Source organism: Podarcis melisellensis (genome assembly GCF_964234715.1).
Source record: "Podarcis melisellensis genome assembly, chromosome: 4".
Lineage (NCBI taxonomy): Eukaryota > Metazoa > Chordata > Lepidosauria > Squamata > Lacertidae > Podarcis > Podarcis melisellensis.
The window spans coordinates 104,017,372-104,039,232 of NC_138531.1; the positions used below are offsets into that span (position 1 = coordinate 104,017,372).

The 21,861-nt window shown below is 45.9% G+C and overlaps 1 protein-coding gene across 1 annotated transcript in view; it reads left to right on the forward strand.

Annotated features, from left to right (window-relative positions):
- Positions 1 to 21,861, forward strand: part of LOC309369359 (hemoglobin subunit beta-like) — a 67,261-nt gene that overhangs the window by 15,362 nt on the left and 30,038 nt on the right. The window lies entirely within an intron of this gene.

Genomic DNA, 21,861 nt, shown 5'->3' on the forward strand with positions numbered 1-21,861 from the left:
GATTTTTAGATTTTTTTACCTCTGTTTCCATGTATGTCATAAATTTATTCCATTCTTTGTTAAACTTTATATCTTTTTGATTTCTTATTTTCTGTCTCATTTTTGCCAATTCTAAATAATCAAATAGTTTGGATTGCCACTCGTTTATAGTTGGGATTTTTGATGTCTTCCAATTCTGCGCTATTAGAGTTCTGGCAGCCACTGTCGCGTACTGAAAGAGTGTTTGATCTTCCTTTTTTATTTCCTCTCCAATTATCCCCAGCAAAAAGGCTTCGGTTTTTTTTATAAAGGTATATTTGAAGATTTTTTTTAGTTCATTGTAAATAGATTCCCAGAATTTTTTATTCCGCGTATCTCTGGGGTTTTCCTTATCTTATTTGTAATTGTCTCTAACATCATGATAAACAGAAGAGGTGACAGAGGGCACCCCTGCCTTGTACCCTTCGAAATTTCAAAGGGTTCTGTTAGGTTATTATTAATAATTAATTTAGCACTTTGTTGTGAGTAAATTGCTTTTATTCCTTCAAGGAATGTGCCCTCTATCCCTGTCTTTTCCAAACATTTTATAAGAAAACGCCAGGATACATTGTCAAAAGCCTTTTTGGCGTCAATGAACATTAAAGCTGCGGGGATTTCATTTTTGCATTCTAAGTATTCAATAATGTTTATTGTATGTCTTATGTTGTCTTTTATTTGCCTATTAGGTAAAAAACCAGCCTGATCGGTATGGATGAGGTTAACTAAACACTTTTTAAGTCGGGTCGCCATTACGTCTGCGAAGATCTTATAATCATTATTCAATAATGAAATCGGTCTGTAGTTCTTAATAATCAGTCTATCCGAGTCAGGTTTCGGTATCAATGTAATGTATGCCTCTTTCCAGGACGCCGGCGTTCTTCCTCCTTCTAGAATCTCATACATTACTTCACATAGCACCGGTGTTATAAGTTCTTCTAGGACTTTATAGTACTTGGCCGATAAACCATCTGGGCCTGGGGATTTCCCCAGTTTCATCCTCTTTATCGCCTCTTGAATTTCCTCTGCTTTTATGGGTTTATTTAATAAACTTCTTTCCTCTTCCGATATGCTGTTAATTCTGTTTTCCATTTTGGGAAGGAATTCAGCCCTGCTTACCACCATGCCTTCCACAAGCTGGTTGGGGTGGTGGCTCATGCGCTGGCCTGCCGGTCCCACTGACACACCCCCAGGGAGAAGCGGCCGCCTCCTGCTGGTCTCGCCACCCCCCAGGGAAGCAGAGGAGAATTCCTTTGTCCAGTGCTTCTTCCTGCTTCTTCCATGTGGCAGTTTGAAGTCTTGTTGCAACAATAAAGATCAGGCCAAGTGGCTGCTGTTTTGCTCCAATACTCTTGACTGGTGTCTTTGTTTGACAATCCAAGTGAGCCTGGGGGATGTTCCCGTAACAGGTATGTCAGGGGAGCCGGCACTTTGATACTACAGCCACGTGGCATCCATTAAGAAGGACCACTGCCCAATCGACTGTTTCAGCCCACTCCCCAGCCTGGTGCCAACGCCATGCCGCCTAAAGAGTTTGCGCAACACACAAGTTACGACAGCCGTCCTTGGACTGAGTCGCAGGTGCCAAGTTGCTAGCAGAGCAGGTTGGGTTTGCAAGAGCCAAGATGAAATATACTCGAAGTCGAGTGTGGATTTCATGCTCTTTATTCAGCTCATAATAGTGAGGAACAAAAGTTCCCCCAAAGTATCCGCTTTATATACATTATTTACACAATGGGTTGCATGTGATTGGCTAATTCCAGGATTCTCCTGTAGCCAATCAGGTTGCAAATTCACTTCCACCTGGAGTTGGATTGGGTGGCTCCTGTGGACCAATCAGACTGCTGCATTCTGAATCCTATTGTTCTAGGAACAATCAGACTGCTGCATTCTGAATCCTATTGTTCTAGGACCAATCAGACTGCTGCATTTTGGATCCTATTCAACTCAGTACATAACACAAGAGATCCAGAAACTGAATCACAGAGCTGTAAGGAACTCCAAGGGTCATCTAGTCCAGCCCTCTGCGATGCAGTTATCTCAGCTAAAGCAACCATGACTGGTGGCCATCCAACCTCTGCTTCAAAACCTCCAAGGAAGGAGAGTCCACCTTCTCCCATGGGAGACCGTTCCACTGCCAAACAGCTCTTGCTGTCTGATACGGAAAGGGGGGGTGCCTTCTTTCACCCTTCCGCCGGTCACCAGAGGGTCCGAGGCGATGACCTCAAGGGCACCCAGCCCTACATTCACCCCTCAGCCCCACACCGTTGTACAAGCACCACACCCTACCCCAAGCCCCCAAATTAAAGTGCCTTTCCCTTTTCCACATGGGCGAAATAACCCCAAACTCTTAAGCCTCTTTCTCTTAAGCCTCTTTCTCGCTCCATCTTTATTGTGGGTAGACTGTATCAAACTGTATCCCCCATGCGTTTCAATGGCTGTGTTCTACCCAATCAGAACCATGCATTCGCTTTGCAGAGCTAGCTCAGCGAGCTCCTGCACGCCTCATTTAACCTCTTGACAAGCTGCTGACGGCTCCCCGCTGGGAGAACAATGGAACCGAAACTTGTGAACCCATAAAAGTGTCAAATCCTGCAACAGTGTATCTATTTTGTTTCCAACTTCAATTATCAATATAAGAATGGACTGAAACGGACTAAAAACTTCTAAAATTCGTATAAAATCCACCGTAGCTCCGATTTCCTTGGTTTTGGTGTCGATCGACTCAGTTTCTTCAGGACTCCATGACACCTCCTCTGCCTCCATAATCCCTTGAGCGAGGAGTCACATACTCAGGAAGACCCTAATCCGGTCAAATCACTCTGCCCAACCTTTCCTCCGGGCAATGCCAGGTGGCAGACTTTAGATACTTGGACTATTGTCTTCTCATCACCGGCACTCAGGAAGCGCTTATCTGCGCATATCTCCAGCTCTGCATATTCCCCCTCCCTCTTCCATATGTTAATCTGTGTAATCCAACCTCTCTTTAAAATATTCATGATGTAATCTGTGTAACCCAACCTCTCTCTAATGTATTCATGATGTAACTATGATGTATTTTGCACTGTATTCTGGGACGTGGAGGGAAGTTTCAAAAACTCATGTCACCCCTTTCTTGCTGTTCAATCTTGCCTTGAACCTGTTGGGCAATAAACTTGGATCTTCTGCAGCTTGCTCTTGTCTCCAGCTGAGCTCATTTTCCTCCGCAGGGACCCGCGGACTTAGTCCGACGAGCTGGGTGGCAGAGCAGCCTCACACCCAGATTTTACCGTAACACTGTCAGAACACATTTCTGAACATTTAATCGGAATCTCCTTTCTTGCAACTTGAAGCCATTTGTTCAAGTCCTCCTCTCCAGAGCAGGAGAAAACAAGGTTGTTCCCTCTTCCATGGGACAACCCTTGAGATATTTGAAGATGGCTCTCATATCTCCTCTCAGTCTCTTCTTGCCACTCCTCTTTTGTTGATATTTCTTCTTGCTTCCATCTTTGGGCTAGTAATATTCTTGCTGTAGTAGTCACATATAAAAATAGGGTTTTTAAAAATCATTCTTATGTATTTCTAAAACTACCAAAAGACCTTCTTTGGGGGGGGGGATGTATATTTCAACATTTTTAACATTTCATTATAAATCATTTCCCAGACGTCTTTCACTTTTTTACATTCCCACCACGTGTGGTAAAATGTGCCCTCTTTTTCTTGACATTTCCAACATTTATTATTTGTTTTGTACATTTTGGCTAGTTTTACCGGTGTTCTATAGCATCTGTACATCATTTCTGTTATATTTTAATGCACTGCAGGCTGTAAAGTTTATTCCCTCTTTCCATAACCTCCCCCAATCGTCTCTTGGTATATTATGCCCTAGTTCCTCCCCTTTAAATTATTGGATACTAGTTCCTCCCCTTTAAATGCCCAAGGGCTTAAAAGGATGATAAGAAATGACTCTGTTAACAACTCACCAACTCAAACTATGGATGAAGTGAGGTCCTGTCAAGTCTTGCAAACGAACCAGATAATGCTTGAGATTCACCGATACACTCATAGGTGGCTGAACCGCAGACAAATTACTATGTCCTTGTCTCAGCTCCTGAATTACCATTACCGAAATGTAGATCTAGAAAATTTCCACTTCCTGCCTACTGTGAGAAACACCATGCGCTTATTTATGACCTTTAGGTCATCAGCCCTCCCATCTCGACTCATGGAGATAAAGGATACCCTATGGTGGTTCCATTCTCTCCGCCCAGTGAGGGTATTTAAGGATGAAACTAGGAGGAAATTGGTCCCTTGCATAGAGTCAAAGCTAATGTGGATAAAGGAAACCAAGCTGAACACTAGAAATACTAATTGCCCGAAGGAAGAAAAGAACTCTGTAAGCCTAGAATTACAAGACCTGAAGAAGAGGCTAATGAGTATAAAGACTGAGATTTCTACCCAAAATATAAGGACAGTAGAGCCTAGAGCACAATATTTAAAGACGTCCAACAGCTCTCTATCCCATAGAAAGACATCAGTGCAACTCCCTGTTCCCTTTTCAAACAACACCGAATTAGATGAGGAATTTGGCGCCTCCGACATTTCTATGGCAACAACACATAAATAACTCTATGTTGCTGACAATCTGGAGATATCCAGCACCAAATCTACATCTGGACCTTTGCCTAATGTTCCAAAAACTTACCAGAATGATCAGCCTTCTCTACTGTACTCCTGGCGAGACAGGATGGACAGATCTTCCGAATTCGAATCTGGCTCTTTGTTGGCCAGTGATCCACATCTTATACCACATACCTCATTAATACTTCCACAGCCACAGATAGAACCAACAATCCTCCAATTAACCCAGGAGGGAGAGGGGGATTGACAGTTAATGAAACACCATGGGACTGTCCCCCCCGCTTGGGGTGTGGTTGGTTGGGTTCTATCTTCTAGGGATACTTACCCTATCAGACCTCCACCTCTTTCCCTTACCACTTTGACCCATGAGTCCTGGCCCAAGGATGACTTGTTATTGAGGGGATGTTACCCATCTATTGGGGAGGCTAGTATGGGATCTGGGATTTCCACAATTGAAGGGCTAGGGAGGAATGGCGGTGGGGCTAGATATCTCTATCGGCGAAGGGTTTCGAGATGCAGTTATCCTCGAACCCCTTCCAATCTACGCCCCATCCCAAGGGATGATGGTAGGGAGAGCAAGGATTACACACCTCCGTCATTGGTGCTGTGCAATGCCAAGTCCATAGGCAACAAAACCGCCACAATGCATGACTTTTTTGTCTCACGGGATTGACCTGGATTGCGTGACAGAGACCTGGGTACGGGAAGGCGAAGTAGTCTCCCTACATGAGATAACACCCACAGGTTTCTCTGTCCTCTATCAATCGCGGACTGTGGGTTGGGGGGGAGGAGTAGCATTGTTATTCCAGGAGGATTGCTCTTTCAGAGCTCTGCCATCACCAGCGATCTCCGGCATTGTATGTGTTGGTCTCGTGTGGGGCACCAAGGAGAGCTTGGCTGTCTGGCTGGTGTACCGACCACCCAGCACACCTGCAGCCACCCTGTCAGACCTGCTGGAGGTGGTGGCAGGCTGGGCCTTGGAGTTCCCAAACCTACTGGTTTTGGGAGACTTCAACGTCCATGCTGATGCCGCTCCCTCCTCACAGGCTCTGGACCTAGTGACTTCCATGGCAACACTAGGGCTCTCCCAGGTTGTTTTGGGCCCCACTCATCAAGCAGGCCACACGCTAGATCTGATCTTTGGGGCTGGCATTGATGTGATCATGCTCCCTGCTGTGGAAGTGCCATGGTCTGATCACTACGCTCTGAAAGCCAAGATAGACTTCCCGCTCCTCCCCGGCTCGGGTGGCGAACCTATTTGGGCTCGTCCGCGAAAACTGATGGATCCTGATAGATTCCAACAAGCCTTGCGGAACCCTGCTCCTCCAGGCGACTCATTAAATGACCTTGTTGAGGACTGGAATAACCGGCTCTTGGCAGCCATTGATGAGATCGCACCTAAGCGCCCTCTGCGACCCCGTCGAAACCGGGCCCCTTGGTTTACTGAGGAGCTCCGGAGAATGAAGCGGGATCTCAGACGGCTAGAGCGAGTATGGCGACGGACTCGTGACGGAGCCTCAAGAACATCTTATAGGACGCTTATGAAAGCCTATGAGATGGCTATGAAAGCTGCTACGAATTCTTACTTTGCAGCTTCCATTGCATCCGCTAGCTCTCACCCGGCACAACTTTTTAAAATAATTAGGTCAATAACGTCCTTAGGAGGACAACCAAATTTAAGCACAAATTTGATCCACAGCTGTGAGGCATTCGCGAGTTTTTTTGCGGAGAAAGTCCTGTTGCCCCGCCGTGACCTCCCTGCCAATTTAGATACAGTGACTGAACTGGAGGCCCCTCGACTGACTTCAGGTCCAGTGTTGGACCATTTCGATCGGATACTCCCTACTGATGTGGATAGATTCCTCCAAGTTGGTAGGCCCACCACCTGCCTCCTTGATCCGTGCCCGTCTTGGCTGATTAGGGAGTGTCCAGATGTTGTGCGGACCCCCCTGGTTGAAATTATCAATTTGCCCCTTGACACGGGGACATTCCCAGGGGAATTGAAGGAAGCAGTGGTGTCTCCACTCTTAAAAAAAACTTCATTAGATCCCTTAGACCTATCCAATTACCGCCCAGTTTCAAATATTCCATACCTGGGTAAGGTAATTGAGAGAGCGGTTGCTGAACAGCTTGGTAGGTTTCTGGAGGAAACATCGGCATTAGATCCATTTCAGTCCGGTTTCCGTCCTGGTTTTGGGACGGAGACGGCTCTGGTTGCCCTAACAGATGATCTCCGTAGACAACTGGATCGAGACGGGTCAGGACTGCTGATCCTTTTAGCTTTGTCAGCAGCCTTTGACATGGTCGATCATGATCTTCTGGACCACCGCCTTGCAGATGTGAGGATACAGGGCATAGCCCGTAACTGGCTGTGCTCTTTTATCTCTGGTCGGGGACAGAGGGTGGCACTAGGGAGGGAAATGTCGTCGCGCCACTCCATGGTGTATGGAGTGCCGCAGGGCGCAATTCTCTCCCCGATGCTTTTTAACATCTTTATGCGCCCCCTTGCCCAGATTATCCGGAGCTTTGGGCTGGGCTGTCACCAATATGCTGATGACACTCAGCTCTATCTGCTGATGGATGGCCACACCGACTCGGCCCCGAACACACTGACCAGATGCTTGGAAGCTGTGGCTGGATGGTTTCGTGGGAGCCGATTGAAACTAAATCCTTCGAAGACAGAGGGACTATGGCTAGGTCGGGATGGCATGGGGATGAGGGACCAACTCCCTTCTCTTGCGGGGGCCCAATTAGTGCCATTGCCTTCCGTTAAGAGTTTGGGTGTAATCCTTGATGCCTCCCTTTCCATGGAGGCGCAAGTTACAGCAACAGCCAAGGCGACATTTTTCCACCTTCGTCGCATCAAGCAGTTGGTCCCTTACCTTTCCCGCCCCGACCTGGCCACAGTGATCCATGCGATGGTCATCTCCAGGCTTGACTACTGTAATTCGCTCTACGCGGGGCTGCCCTTGAAGCTGTCCCAGAAACTCCAGCGGGTACAGAATGCTGCAGCGAGGCTCCTGACGGGGTCTCTGCCATGGGAGCATATTCACCCAGTGCTTTTCAAGCTGCACTGGCTCCCGGTGGAGTACAGGGTCAGATTTAAGGTGCTGCTTTAAAGCCCTTCACGGCCTAGGACCCTCGTACCTATGGGACCGCCTCTCCTGGTATGCCCCATGGAGAGCCTCAGGGTCCGTAAATAGCAACACGCTAGGGTCCCGGGCCCTAAAGAAGTTAGATTGGCTTCAACCAGTGCCAGGGCCTTTGCAACTCTGGCTCCGGCCTGGTGGAATGCTCTGCCTCATGAGACCAGGGCCCTGCAGGATCTGATTTCTTTCCGCAGGGCCTGTAGGACAGAGTTGTTCCGCCTGGCCTTTGGCTAGGAGCCAATTTGATTCCCTCCCTCTCTCTTTTTTTTCCTTTTCTTTCTTTTCCTTCTCCTCCTGCGATGAGGCTACATTTTAATATTTTAATGTTCCATTATTTTAATGTTGTATTTTATTTTTGTTTTTAAGTTGTAATCATTCATCTTGTTTTTATTATTGCTTGTAAGCCACTCTGAGCCCGGCCTTGGCTGGGGAGGGCGGGGTATAAATAAAAAAAATATTATTATTATTATTATTATATCTTAGCCCAATGTATCATTACTGATTTAACTTCTTTGTCTTTTACATGCCATTTTAATAGTAATCTGTACATTTTAGATCATATTTTAAACTTATTGTTTAACAATTCCAATTCAAACCTCGATTTAGTATATCCAAATCCCTTTTTCTTTAATCTTCTTTAAACATTTCATTGACGTGATGATAATGCAACCAATCATTCACAAAAAAATTAACCTGTTCATAGAGCTTTAATTTCCATTGGTTTCATATTTATCTTTTCCACACTCATAGCCTCTAAAGGTGAGAGCCACCATGGTGTTTTACATTCCAATAGTTTTTTATATCTCTCCCATACTTCATACAGTGACTTATGAAATATGTGGTTTCCAAATCCTTTGTGAACTTTGAATTTATCATACCATAGATATGCATGCCATCCGAATCTGTTATCAAAACTTTCCAAATCTAAAAGATATATATTCTCTAAAAACAGTCCAATCCCTCAACCAACAGAGGCAGGAAGCCTCATTGTACAATTTCAAATCTGGCAAGGAGAAGCCGCCTCTTTCTTTAACATCTGTTAAAAGATTAAATTTAATTCTTGTTTTCGGACTTCCGCTTGAGGTGCCACACGCAGTTCTAGGCATGTCTAGCTAGAGGGATGTTACAGAAATTATGGGGAGGGGGCCACATCTTTAAAGTTAAATATTACAAACATTATGCCTGAATATATCCTTCCAACTTGACAGCTCAGGGAAGTCACCTAGCTTTAAAAATAATATAAAATCATCTCCTTTCCCAGTTCCCTCCATTCCAAAGCTATTTTCCCCTTGCAAAAGGACTCCAGGAAGCTTTCAAAGGCGGCAATTGCTGGGCTCAATGTTAGCCAAAGGAAGCCAAATCTCATCACCTGACTCGCCTCAGGCTCCAGACATGCAAAGGAACTTCTATTTTACTTTTGGGTGGTGGTACTTAAGACATATTTGTCTATGCTAATCTTATACCTGAGTCTTGCCCTGCCATGTCTGCTTATGCTAAAGTTGTACCAAGGATTTGTCTGAACATGTTTGCCAAGGTTAACCCCTCCCCTTCGAACTGTATTCTGGGATATGGTGGGAAAGTTTTAAAAGTCTTTGTCACCCCATCCTCGGGGTTCAAAATTCCTTTTTGAACCTATTGCGCAATAAACTTTGGTCTACAGCTATTTGCTCCGGTTGGTGGTTGGACTCCTTCCTTCATTCCGCCGGGACCCGTGGGCTCTGCCCGACCAGTGGGTGACTGAGCAGCCTCGCACCTAGATTTTTCCCTAACAGGAATGTCTTCAGATTGGACCAAGCTCCATTTAGCCCAGTGCTCTGTCACTGATGGTGGTCAGCCAGGGCATGAGGGTGATGGGTTTTTCTGCCAAAAGAGGAAGACCGCTGATGTACGGGTAGCTTTCAGGCCCTGATCATGCACAAGACCTTTGGTGCTTTTTTCTCACAGGAAAGTGTTTCTGGTTTTGTTTTGTTCAGAACTTTCCCCAGCCCTGCATCTGGGAACTGGTCAGTCAAATAACCAGGCAGCAACAGGACACAGAACCCCAAGTCAAGTGCTTTTCATAGCGTTGAGGGTCTTTTCTGCCTTGCAATGCACCAGTTACTCCATTAATGTTTTCATTTGCTTTTGCCAAGGAATTATGGGTGCATCAACACCAGAAACTTAATTCATCTGTGTTATGTACTGAAGTTCTCACCCTGGGCCAGCAGGGGGATACTGTAGATAGTTATGCAAATGAAGGATCGAAAAGTGACGTTCAGAGATTGGATAGTTTTAGAAAATGGCAACAGTTACATTGTTCTGGAGCTCTATATAAGCAGGCTGACTGAGCCCCTCAATTTATTTCTGTTCTGACATCTGAATAAAGAAGAGCTGTTTGAAGAATCGCTGTGTCGTCTGCTATGTTTGCCCACAACTTAACAATCTGCAAATCGCTTCTGCTCCTTGCACTAAATAACCTCAGGTGCCGTAGGTTTCTTGAGTTTATATTTCTGTTAAGAGACCGCTGACACTTTTACACGACTACACGCCCCAAGGTTGTTAGCAAGGATGAATCTTCAGTGGGAGATCTGCTCAGTTGTCTGCTGGGTGCCGTCTGGGGGACAACCTGTCCTTTGGGTTGTGGGGAATGAATTCAGCCACGGCCGGGGGGGGGCATGTGTTCTTTCCCCATGAGCTCAAGCGTGTGCTGGGTGAATCCTTTAGACTCCGCAAAGGACACCCCCTTCCATCTCTGCTTTCTCTAGCAGCACTTGTTATGGTGGACTGGCACGGCCTTTCTTAATGGTGTTGCAACTTGCAAAGCTCATCAGGAGCATAACGGGGAAATGTATTAGGCACCTCTGAGAAGCCCAGAAATGCTGCCTGATGGTTAGCAATGAATAATCTAGCACAGTCCTTCAAAGGAAGTCCCTAATATTCCCATTTGACAGATAAGGACATACAGTGGAATGCAAACTAAGTTTGATGAGCTCAGAACTCATCAAAATCAAGTTAATCATTGCGAATGCAAATGGGATTTAAGGGCAACAAGTAACAGCGCAGTTCTAGGCATGTCTAGCTAGAGGGGTGTTTTCTTGAATTTGATGGGTCTTACTCATCAAATAAGACCCAACAACACAAGAGACGACTCTACACATGGACATCACCAGATGGGCAGCATCGAAATCAGATTGATTATATTCTCTGCAGCCAAAGATGGAGAAGCTCTATACAGTCAGCAAAAACAAGACCTGGAGCTGACTGTGGCTCAGATCATCAGCTTCTTATAGCAAAATTCAAGCTTAAACTGAAGAAAGTAGGAAAAACCACTGGGCCGGTAAGATACAATCTAAGTCAAATCCCTTATGAATACACAGTGGAAGTGAGGAACAGGTTTAAGGATTTAGATTTGGTGGACAGAGTGCCTGAAGAACTATGGATGGAGGCTCGTAACATTATACAGGAGGCAGCAACGAAAACCATCCCAATGAAAAGGAAATGCAAGAAAGCAAAGTGGCTGTCCAATGAGGCCTTACAAATAGCGGGGGAGAGAAGGCAAGCAAAATGCGAGGGAGGTGGTGAAAGATACAGGAAATTGAATGCAGATTTCCAAAGAATAGCAAGGAGAGACAAGAAGACCTTCTTAAACGAGCAATGCAAAGAAATAGAGGAAAGCAATAGAATGGGAAGAACCAGAGATCTGTTCAAGAAAATTGGAGATATGAAAGGAACATTTCATACAAAGATTTCCATAATAAAGGACAAAAGTGGTAAGGACCTAACAGAAGCAGAAGACATCAGGAAGAGGTGGCAAGAATACACAGAGGAATTATACCAGAAAGAAATGGATGTCCCGTATACCCCAGGTAGTGTGGTTGCTGACCTTGAGCCAGACATCCTGGAGAGTGAAGTCAAATGGGCCTTAGAAAGCACTGCAAATAACAAGGCCAGTGGAAGTGACGGTATTCCAGCTGAACTATTTAAAATTTTAAAAGATGATGCTGTTAAGGTGCTACACTCAATATGCCAGCAAGTTTGGAAAACTCAGCAGTGGCCAGAAGATTGGAGAAGATCAGTCTACATCCCAATCCCAAAGAAGGGCAGTGCCAAAGAATGCTCCAACTACCACACAATTGCACTCATTTCACACGCTAGCAAGGTTATGCTTAAAATTCTACAAGGAAGGCTCAAGCAGTATGTGGACCGAGAACTCCCAGAAGTGCAAGCTGGATTTAGAAGAGGCAGAGGAACCAGAGACCAAATTGCAAACATGCGCTGGATTATGGAGAAAGCTAGAGAGTTCCAGAAAGACATCTACTTCTGCTTCATTGACTATGCAAAAGCCTTTGACTGTGTCGACCACGGCAAACTATGGCAAGTTCTTAAAGAAATGGGAGTGCCAGATCACCTCATCTGTCTCCTGAGAAATCTCTATGTGGGACAAGAAGCTACAGTTAGAACTGGATATGGAACAACTGATTGGTTCAAAATTGGGAAAGGAGTACGACAAGGCTGTATTTTGTCTCCCTGCTTATTTAACTTATATGCAGAATTCATCATGCGAAAGGCCGGGCTGGATGAATCCCTAGCCGGAATTAAGATTGCCGGAAGAAATATCAACAACCTCAGATATGCAGATGACACAACCTTGATGGCAGAAAGTGAGGAGGAATTAAAGAACCTTTTAATGAGGGTGAAAGAGGAGAGCGCAAAATATGGTCTGAAGCTCAACATCAAAAAAACGAAGATCATGGCCACTGGTCCCATCACCTCCTGGCAAATAGAAGGGGAAGAAATGGAGGTAGTGAGAGATTTTACTTTCTTGGGCTCAATGATCACTGCAGATGGTGACAGCAGCCACGAAATTAAAAGACGCCTGCTTCTTGGCAGAAGGGCAATGACAGGCCTAGACAGCATCTTGAGAAGTAGAGACATCACCTTGCCAACAAAGGTTCGTATAGTTAAAGCTATGGTTTTCCCAGTAGTGATGTATGGAAGTGAGAGCTGGACCATAAAGAAGGCTGATCGCCGAAGAATTGATGCTTTTGAATTATGGTGCTGGAGGAGACTCTTGAGAGTCCCATGGACTGCAAGAAGATCAAACCTCTCCATACTGAAGGAAATCAACCCTGAGTGCTCACTGGAAGGACAGATTGTGAAGCTGAGGCTCCAGTACTTTGGCCACCTCATGAGAAGAGAAGACTCCCTGGAGAAGACCCTGATGTTGGGAAAGATGGAGGGCACAAGGAGAAGGGGGCGACAAAGGACGAGATGGTTGGATAGTGTTTTCGAGGCTACCAGCATGAGTTTGACCAAACTGCGGGAGGCAGTAGAGGACAGAGGTGCCTGGCGTTCTCTGGTCCATGGGGTCACGAAGAGTCGGACACGACTAAACGACTAAACAACAACAACACTCATAGATATAGGGATACGGGTGGCGCTGTGGGTTAAATCACAGAGCCTAGGACTTGCTGATCAGAATGTCAGAGGTTCAAATCCCCATGGCGGGGTGAGCTCCTGTTGCTTGGTCCTTGCTCCTGCCAACCCAGCAGGTCGAAAGCACGTCAAAGTGCAAGTAGATAAAGAGGTACCACTCTGGCTGGAAGGTAAACAGCATTTCCGTGCACTGCTCTGGTCCGCCAGAAGTGGATTAAAACAAAAAAAATTCCTTCCAGTAGCACCTTAAAGACCAACTAAGTTATTTCTTGGTATGAGCTTTCATGTGCATGCACACTTCTTCAGATACACTGAAACAGAAGTCACCAGACCCTTCTATATAGTGAGAAGGTGGGGAGGGGTATTAATCAGAAGGGTGGTGGGAATGGGTGATAGCTGTGATGAACCTGTTGACGACTCTTAACGACTGCAATAGGTCTTACAGGAAAAAGCAAGGGGTGAGAAGGTGAAAAATGGCTTTGTCATGTATAATGAGATAAGAATCCAATGTCTTTGTTCAGACCAGGTCTCTCCATGGTTTTAAGTTTGGTAATAAGTTGCAATTCAGCAGCTTCTCTTTCCAGTCTATTTCTGAAATTCCTTTGTAGTAGAACAGCTACTTTGAGGTCTTGTATAGAATGTCCTGGGAGATTGAAGTGTTCTCCTACTGGTTTCTCTGTCTTATGATTCCTGATGTCAAATTTATGTCCGTTTATTCTTTGGCGTAAGGTTTGGCCTGTTTGTCCAATATAGAGAGCTGAAGGACACTGTTGGCATTTGATGGCATAGACAATGTTAGACGATGAGCAATTAAATAGTCCCGAGATGGTATGTGTGATGTTGTTGGGGCCAGTAATGGTGTTGTCCGGGTGTATGTGGCAGCAAAGTTGGTATCTGGGTTTATTGCAGGCTCTGGTGCCAGTGTCCGTGTTAAGTCTGGTTGTAGTATTATTGTGGGTTAGGAGTTGTTTAAGATTGGGTGGCTGTCTGTAGGCAATGAAAGGTCTTCCTCCCAGAGCTTGAGAAAGAGAACTGTCATTGTCCAGGAGAGGTTGTAGATCTCTGATGATCCGTTGTACTGTTTTAACTTGGGAGCTGTATGTGATGACTAGAGGTGTTCTTCTTGGAACTTTGAAGTGTCAGGCATAGCCCTATTGGCTTTAGCCCAAACGTAGCAGAGTTTTCTGCACAGCGAAGAAGCTAGTTGCGGCAGTAATGACTAGTCAGCTAGACTCGGAATAACTATTTACAGGATTTATTAAAAAGGAGAAAATAAAACCAGCAGAGTTTCTGCATACAAATAAAAGCAAAATAAATCCTCTCTTTCTCTCTCTCTACACACCATACACAGCACTTCTACTCCTAACACACCTCAGATCAAACTCAGCTAGCAATCCCTAGTTAAGAGTTGAATGCTGGTCGTTAACCAATCAGAGTAAGCAGTTTCTAGGTCAAGCTGACCTGGGCTTTCTGCCAAGAGTAAATTGACACTGCCTTGAGTTAATTGTTTGAAGCCAGAATCTGCAAGTTTCCCATGAGAATCAATTAACAGAAACTGAACACCCCCTCACAGATTCTGCTGGACAATTAACATCAAATACACCTATGTAGAAGATCATTTTTCCAGCAAACCTAAACCCTTGCACATTCGCTTGTTCTTTACCTTTGCCAATGGTTTAGTTAACACATCTGCTACATTTTCTTCACTTGATACATAAGTACAGGTGATTATATTGTCTTGTACACAGCAACGCACATTTTGGTATTTTACAGAGATATGTTTAGAACGTGATTTGAAACCCTCTGTTTTACTTAAAGTTATACAAGCTTGATTATCAATGTAAACTTGTACTGGTTCTCCCCAATTTACATTTAAATCTGCTAACAAATGCTTGAAATAAATCACCTCGTTGCACAATTCACTCAATGCGGCGTACTCTGATTCCGTTGATGACACACTTACAACGTCTTGCTTGCGTGACCGCCAGCTGATTAAAGCTCCACCGACCATTATGACTAGTCCTGTGACAGATTTTCTATCTGGCAAATTTCCCCAATCACTATCACAGTAGCAACTCAACATTTCATCCTCTGAAGAATTTAATTGTAACATATAGCCAATTGTCTGTTTGAGATACCTCAGAACTTGTTTTACCCCTTTCCAGGCATTTAGTGTGGGTTTTGAGACCAATCTACTTAATATGCCTACTGCATAACTAATATCAGGTCTGGACCACTGTGCTAGATACAATAAACTTCCAATTACAGAGTGATATACATCAGGATGTTCAAATTCAGGACTCTCATCTGTATGAAGTGTTTTTATGAAACCTGGATCCATAGGCACCACTGCCCCTTTGCAATCCTGCATCCTGTATGTAGTCAGTAGTTGTTTAATTTTGTTCTGCTGACTAATTAGGCAGCTGCCATCTTGGGCCCAGCACACTTCCAACCCTAGATATGTCCTCACCGGGCCTAAGTCTCGTCATAATCTTTTCCAGGCCTCAGAGAGTATCCTTGAGCCACTAAACGAGCTGTGTATTTGTACTTTCCTGTCACCAGAGGTTTAAGTTTGTACACCCACCTGCAGCCTACAATCTTTGCCCCCTCAGGCGCTGCTACTGGTGTAAAAACCTTGTGCTCATTCAGAGAGGACTTCTCTTCCTCCATTGCCTGTTTCCAGCGCTCTGCCTCCTCTTTTGGTAACTTTAACACCTCCTGAAAACTCTTGGGTTCTGCAATCACACTAAAAACATTTGCAGTATCAGGAGAAAAACACACTGGAGGCACTCCTTTGTTTTGTCTTTTAGATCTTCTGGGAGAAAATTTTTCTTCTGACCCACTTTCCTCTTCAGAACTACGACCTCTCTTTTGTTGCTTAGCAACTGGTCTCTGGCTAACTCCACTTTCTTGAGAGCTCTTATCTGAACTTTCCTCCCCCTCAGACTCTGACTCCCTGTGTCTACCTTCAGAGTCATGAAGCTCCTGGGAAGGTTCAAACCAAACCTCAGTATTGGCATGTAGTCTCTCCCAGCCACTATGTTCACAAAAACTGGCATTCCTGGAGATCACAATGCCATTTGTCCCTTCAGCAAAGCGGAAACCTTTTCCCAGCTCCTGGTAACCCACAAACACTAACTGTTTGGTCTTAGGATCTCCCTTCTTTCTCATTTGTTTTGGAATTAATACCCAGGCTTTTGATCCAAACACATGCAAATGGTCAATTTTGGGTTTTTTCTGAAACAATTTAAAGTACGGAGTTGTACCTATTGTTTGATGAAAGAGCCTATTTTGGAGATAACACGCGGTGAGCATGCTCTCCCCCCAATAAGACATGGGCAAATCAGCATCATCAAGCATGGCAAACATCATATCTTGCAAAGATCTGTTTTTTCGCTCTGCAACGCCATTCTCCTCTGGGGAAAAAGCGTTTGTTTTTCTATGCCCAATGCCACGCTTCTGTAACCAATCTCTAAAGGCATTTGACATAAATTCGCCACCTCTGTCCGTCTGAATCCTTTTAAGTTTAGTGGACAGAAATCTTTCCACAGATGCCACCCAGCCTTTAAACTTAGTGAACACGTCACCCTTGTTCTTCATGGGAAAAACCCAAGAATAACGTGTGGCGTCATCCACAATTGTTAGTGAAAAACGCGATCCACCCCTGCTTACAGCAAATGGACCAATTACGTCCATGTGAACCAGCTGTAGCGGTGACTCACTAACTCTGTCACTTCTGGGGTAAGAGACTCTGTGGGTTTTAACCTTTTTACACACATTACAATCAAGGTACTTGTTACAACTCTTTAAATCACCCCCATCAGCCAATTCAGACATTTTTAGTACACTTTTCCAGCAAGCGTGCCCCATTTTCCTATGCAATAAGTGCACACAGTTGTCATGTATAGCTTTGTTATTCACTGCAGGCTGAGATTTACTGACTACTGCTGCAACATGAGATCCTGCTTTAAGCCAAAACAAGCCTCCCTCTGACTTAGCAGTGCCTAAAATCTCACCAGCCTTCTTAATAATGCAACTGTCTCCTTCAAAATACACTTTAAACCCAGCTTTTAGCAAACAATCTACAGACATCAGATTGCTCCTTAATGAAGGCACACACAGTACATTTTGCAGACATTCACGAAGACAAGGAACAAAAACTGCACCCCCTGAAATCACTTCGGAAGTACTTCCGTCTGCTAGAGCCACCTGGCTGCGCTGTGCTGAGTTCTTGGAAACAAACAAGTCATCTGAGTTTACGATGTGGCGAGATGCTCCCGAATCGACCACCCAGACCGCTTGTTTCTCATCAGCAATCTTGACCTCGCCGGTCACCAGCTGAGCCGACTGTTTTCGTTTGAAGAATTTCTTTTTACGCTGCTGCTGCTGCTGCTGATCTCGTCTCTGCTCCTGCACCGGCCACTGAGACTCGACCAACTCCGGACATTGTCGTTTTAGATGCGCTGAAGACCCACATCGGAAACAACGCCTAACAGCAAACGCTGACTCCTCACCGGTAGGCTGCTTTTGCTTCACCTCTGGCACGGCATGAGAACTCCCTCCAAACCGCCCGCCTGTAGAAGCCACTGCAGCAAACGACCTTTCTTGCCTCTTCTGCCATTCTTCAATCAAACGCCCAGTAACATAACTGACTGATAAATCACGCTCTTGGATGCCTTCTAGAGACAAAACTAAATTATCCCAGCTTTCCGGGAGAGAGCTCAAAATAATAGCCACCTTCTCCTGCTGGTCTAATGCACAGTCTCTTTCCTGTAGCGAAGTAAACTTTAACTGTAAACTGTGTAGGTGTTCCTGCATTGTAACCCCAGGCTGTAACATTGCCTTGTACAATGCCTTGCGAATGAACAGCTTGGAAACCGCTGTCTCACGCACATGGAGTTCTTTAAGTGCTTGCCACACACCTCTAGCTGTCTTGATTCCCCTCACATACGGCAACTGGGAATCTTCCAGCCCCAAGACAATTGTGGCCCTTGCTCTTTGGTCTTTATCAAGGTCTTCATCATCAGGCTTCGCAGGAAACTTACTCACCACTTGCCAGAGACGATCCCTCTGCAGCACTGCCTGCATGCGTTCCGACCACAGCAAGTAATTGGAGTCATTCAGACGCTCAAAAGCCATCTGAACTGGTTGTGAGGCCATCTTGAGAGCGATGTCCCTGGAACCCGGAACCAGCTACTCACGACCACCGAGAGAGAAAACAGGAACCACAGCACCCAGCACTAGCACACTGCAGCTGTTGTCCTTGTGTCCACTGCGTCACCAGCTCACAACAGTCAGGAACCAGCCAGTGTCCATCTGCTGACACCACCACAACTCAGGCTGGCAGCACAATACCCATAACCTCTTGGAACTTTGAAGTGTCAGGCATAGCCCTATTGGCTTTAGCCCAAACGTAGCAGAGTTTTCTGCACAGCGAAGAAGCTAGTTGCGGCAGTAATGACTAGTCAGCTAGACTCGGAATAACTATTTACAGGATTTATTAAAAAGGAGAAAATAAAACCAGCAGAGTTTCTGCATACAAATAAAAGCAAAATAAATCCTCTCTTTCTCTCTCTCTACACACCATACACAGCACTTCTACTCCTAACACACCTCAGATCAAACTCAGCTAGCAATCCCTAGTTAAGAGTTGAATGCTGGTCGTTAACCAATCAGAGTAAGCAGTTTCTAGGTCAAGCTGACCTGGGCTTTCTGCCAAGAGTAAATTGACACTGCCTTGAGTTAATTGTTTGAAGCCAGAATCTGCAAGTTTCCCATGAGAATCAATTAACAGAAACTGAACAGTTCTGTTATTTTCTTTTTTGGGTCTGTCTTGCAGCAAGTTCTCTCTGGGTATCAGTCTGGCTCTGTTGATCTGTTGTCAAACTTCATCTGCTGGGTATTTTAGTTCTAAAAAGGTTTGCTGTAGATCTCTTAGGTGAGAGTCTCTGTCTGTAGAATTGGAACAGATGCGGCTGTAACGTAGTGCCTGGCTATATACAATGGACTGTTTGGTATGTTTGGGATGGTAGCTAGAGGCATGTAGATATGTTTGTCAGTCAGTTGGTTTACGGTATAAGGTGGTGTCTATGCGCCCATCCTTCAAAAGCTTGGCTGACCCCCCATAACCTGTTGGCTAAGATGGCGTCCAACCCAGCGAGGGTTGAAATCCTTTGCTGAAGGAGCCAGGCAGCTTTCTGGGCCAGCGAATGGCCTGAGGACGCCAGGAGGGCGCTTGCTCTGCGCCCGAGGACACCTGGCTGGCAGTCAGAAGGACAAAAGCCACAGGGGGAGCGGCTGCTTCCAAGCCTGGGACTGGGGGAGAACCTCGCCTCTGCTTCGTCTGGGAGACAGCGATGTCCATCCCGGCTCACAAACCCCAAAAAGACATTCTTGGACGGCTGCAGATCATTTCCATTCTATACCCTCGGAAGATTAGGGGAGACCTGCCCCATACCCCCATAGACCTCCGCCTGGGACCCCCAAAGGGCGACTTGCCGGGTTCGCTGCCCCCCGGCGTTTTATTTTGCATCGCTTTGTTTGACATTCCAATGAAGGTGGTAAACTCCTTTGATGTGATTATGGGTGTGAAATATGTTGGCGGGGGGGCGCAGGTTATTGTGTTTTTTTGTTTTGTTTTGTTTTATGCGTTTTGTGTTTTTATATTGTAATTGCATCCTGTAAACCCCCAAATTTAATTAACTAATTAATGGATAAAACGAAATGAATTCCCCCCCTATCTCTGCCAATTCGGAGGCAGCTCCGTCCCTGACACCCATCTGGAAAGAGGCGGGGAGGGGCATTGCGGGGGAAGCGTGGCACTTGGGGGGTCTCCCTGGGTGGCCATGTTGGTACCCCCACCCCTTATTCTGGGGGGTGGAATCCAGAGCAGGGGAAGGGTCCGCATCCCCCTCTGAGTCTCTCCCCCCAATTTCTCCACAGAAGAAATCACAGAGAGGGCAACAGACCAGGGGCAAATACTAAGAAATGGGTGGGGAGACAGCCAATGAAACCAGTGGGGCCCTGGGAGCATCTGTGGGGGGGGGGGGACGTTGCCAGGAATTTTGGGGATAAAGGATTTGGGGACACAGCAGGGGTCTCTGACTCTGAAAGCACTCAAGCTTCAGGGAGGGGGGCAAAGTGCCACAGAGCCGTGAAACCCCCCCTCACTGGTGCTCAATAGTTCCTCTTGAGCGACAGAACCCCCCTTTCCACGCCCCCCAACTAACCCCACCACCCCCAGACCTGTCCCCTCCCTCTGTCCCAGAGAAGAAGACGTAGGAAGCCAGGTCAGATTGCAGAGGGAGGATTTATTAGAGGGTCAAGCGTCACATGGGTGCTGGAAGGGGTGGTGAGACCAGTAGGTGCTGGCCACTTCTCCCTGGGGGTGTCTCAGTGGGACCGGCAGGCCAGCGCATGAGCTACCTCCCCGACCAGCTTGTGGAAGGCATGGTGGCAAGCAGGGGTGAATTCCTGTCTAAAGGGAGGTTGGCTGGATGATGATGAGGATCTCGCCCAGGAGCTGGAAGAGAAAAGAGAGGGTGACTCCTTCTGCCAGGGAGCCCATGTGTGGGTCACCCTCTCCCCACAACAGATCCCACAACGCATTCAACAGATTGAGGCTGAATCCTGACAAGACAGAAGCACTGTTTTGGGAGGACAGGAGGCAGGCAAGTGGGTGTGCAGGAGGCAGGCAAGTGCAGGTCAATTCTGTGTCAAGACAGCTGTCTACCAGCTCCATCTGGTATGCAGGATGAGACCCTACTTGCCCGCAGACTGTAGGAGTGCAGATATCCAGAGTGTGGGGTCAGGTGGGATTACTATGAGGAATTATAAAATATCCATCAAGCCACTGCGTCCACGATGAATGCATTGTGTTGACTGGGTTTGTTTCATTGACAATAATTTCTGACCAAATCCCACAACCCTCTGCATCTCTGGCCATTTCCTCTGCTGCCCATTTCTCTTGCTTGTCAAGTCACCTACACAGCCCAGTTGCTTTGCCAGGCAGGCATCCTAGGCCATCAAAGACAGTGGGCAGTTTCTTTGAAGCAGCTTTTCTGATATGTTAATCTTAGGGCCAGGAAACAGGTCTCACATAAAGGTGAGAATGATCGCTGTCCTCCTGGCCCTCCTTCTTATCATGTGTATTGATTGTTTATTACCTCCGGGGTTGCTGAATGCACTCCTTTGTAGTTTTCATTCATTTACCCAAAAGTATGCATGCCTAACTAGTGTTTGTAGTTTAACTTTGTCCCTACATGGGTTTGTTGAAATGCTCAGAAGAAATCTGATTGGTTCTTGCGAACACTCTGTAAAAAGTTCTTTTGTGAATAAAACAACCTGGGCCAGGGGCTGGAGGCACAGAGAGAGAAAGAGATTATTATACACACCCTTCCCAGAGTCTTGCTGGTTCAATCCTGTATGTGTATTCTTATTAATCAGAATTCAATCCTTCCTTTACTTTGGGAGCGCCTCAGTGGACTGTCTTGCCAGAGTGGTGCATGCTCTAGTTATCTCCCGCTTGGACTACTGCAATGCCCCCCATGTGGGACTACCTTTGAAGGTGACAAGGAAACTGCAACTAATCCAGAATGCGGCAGCCAGACTGGTGACTGGCAGTGGCTGCTAAGATCACCGAGCACAATTCAAAGTTTTGGTG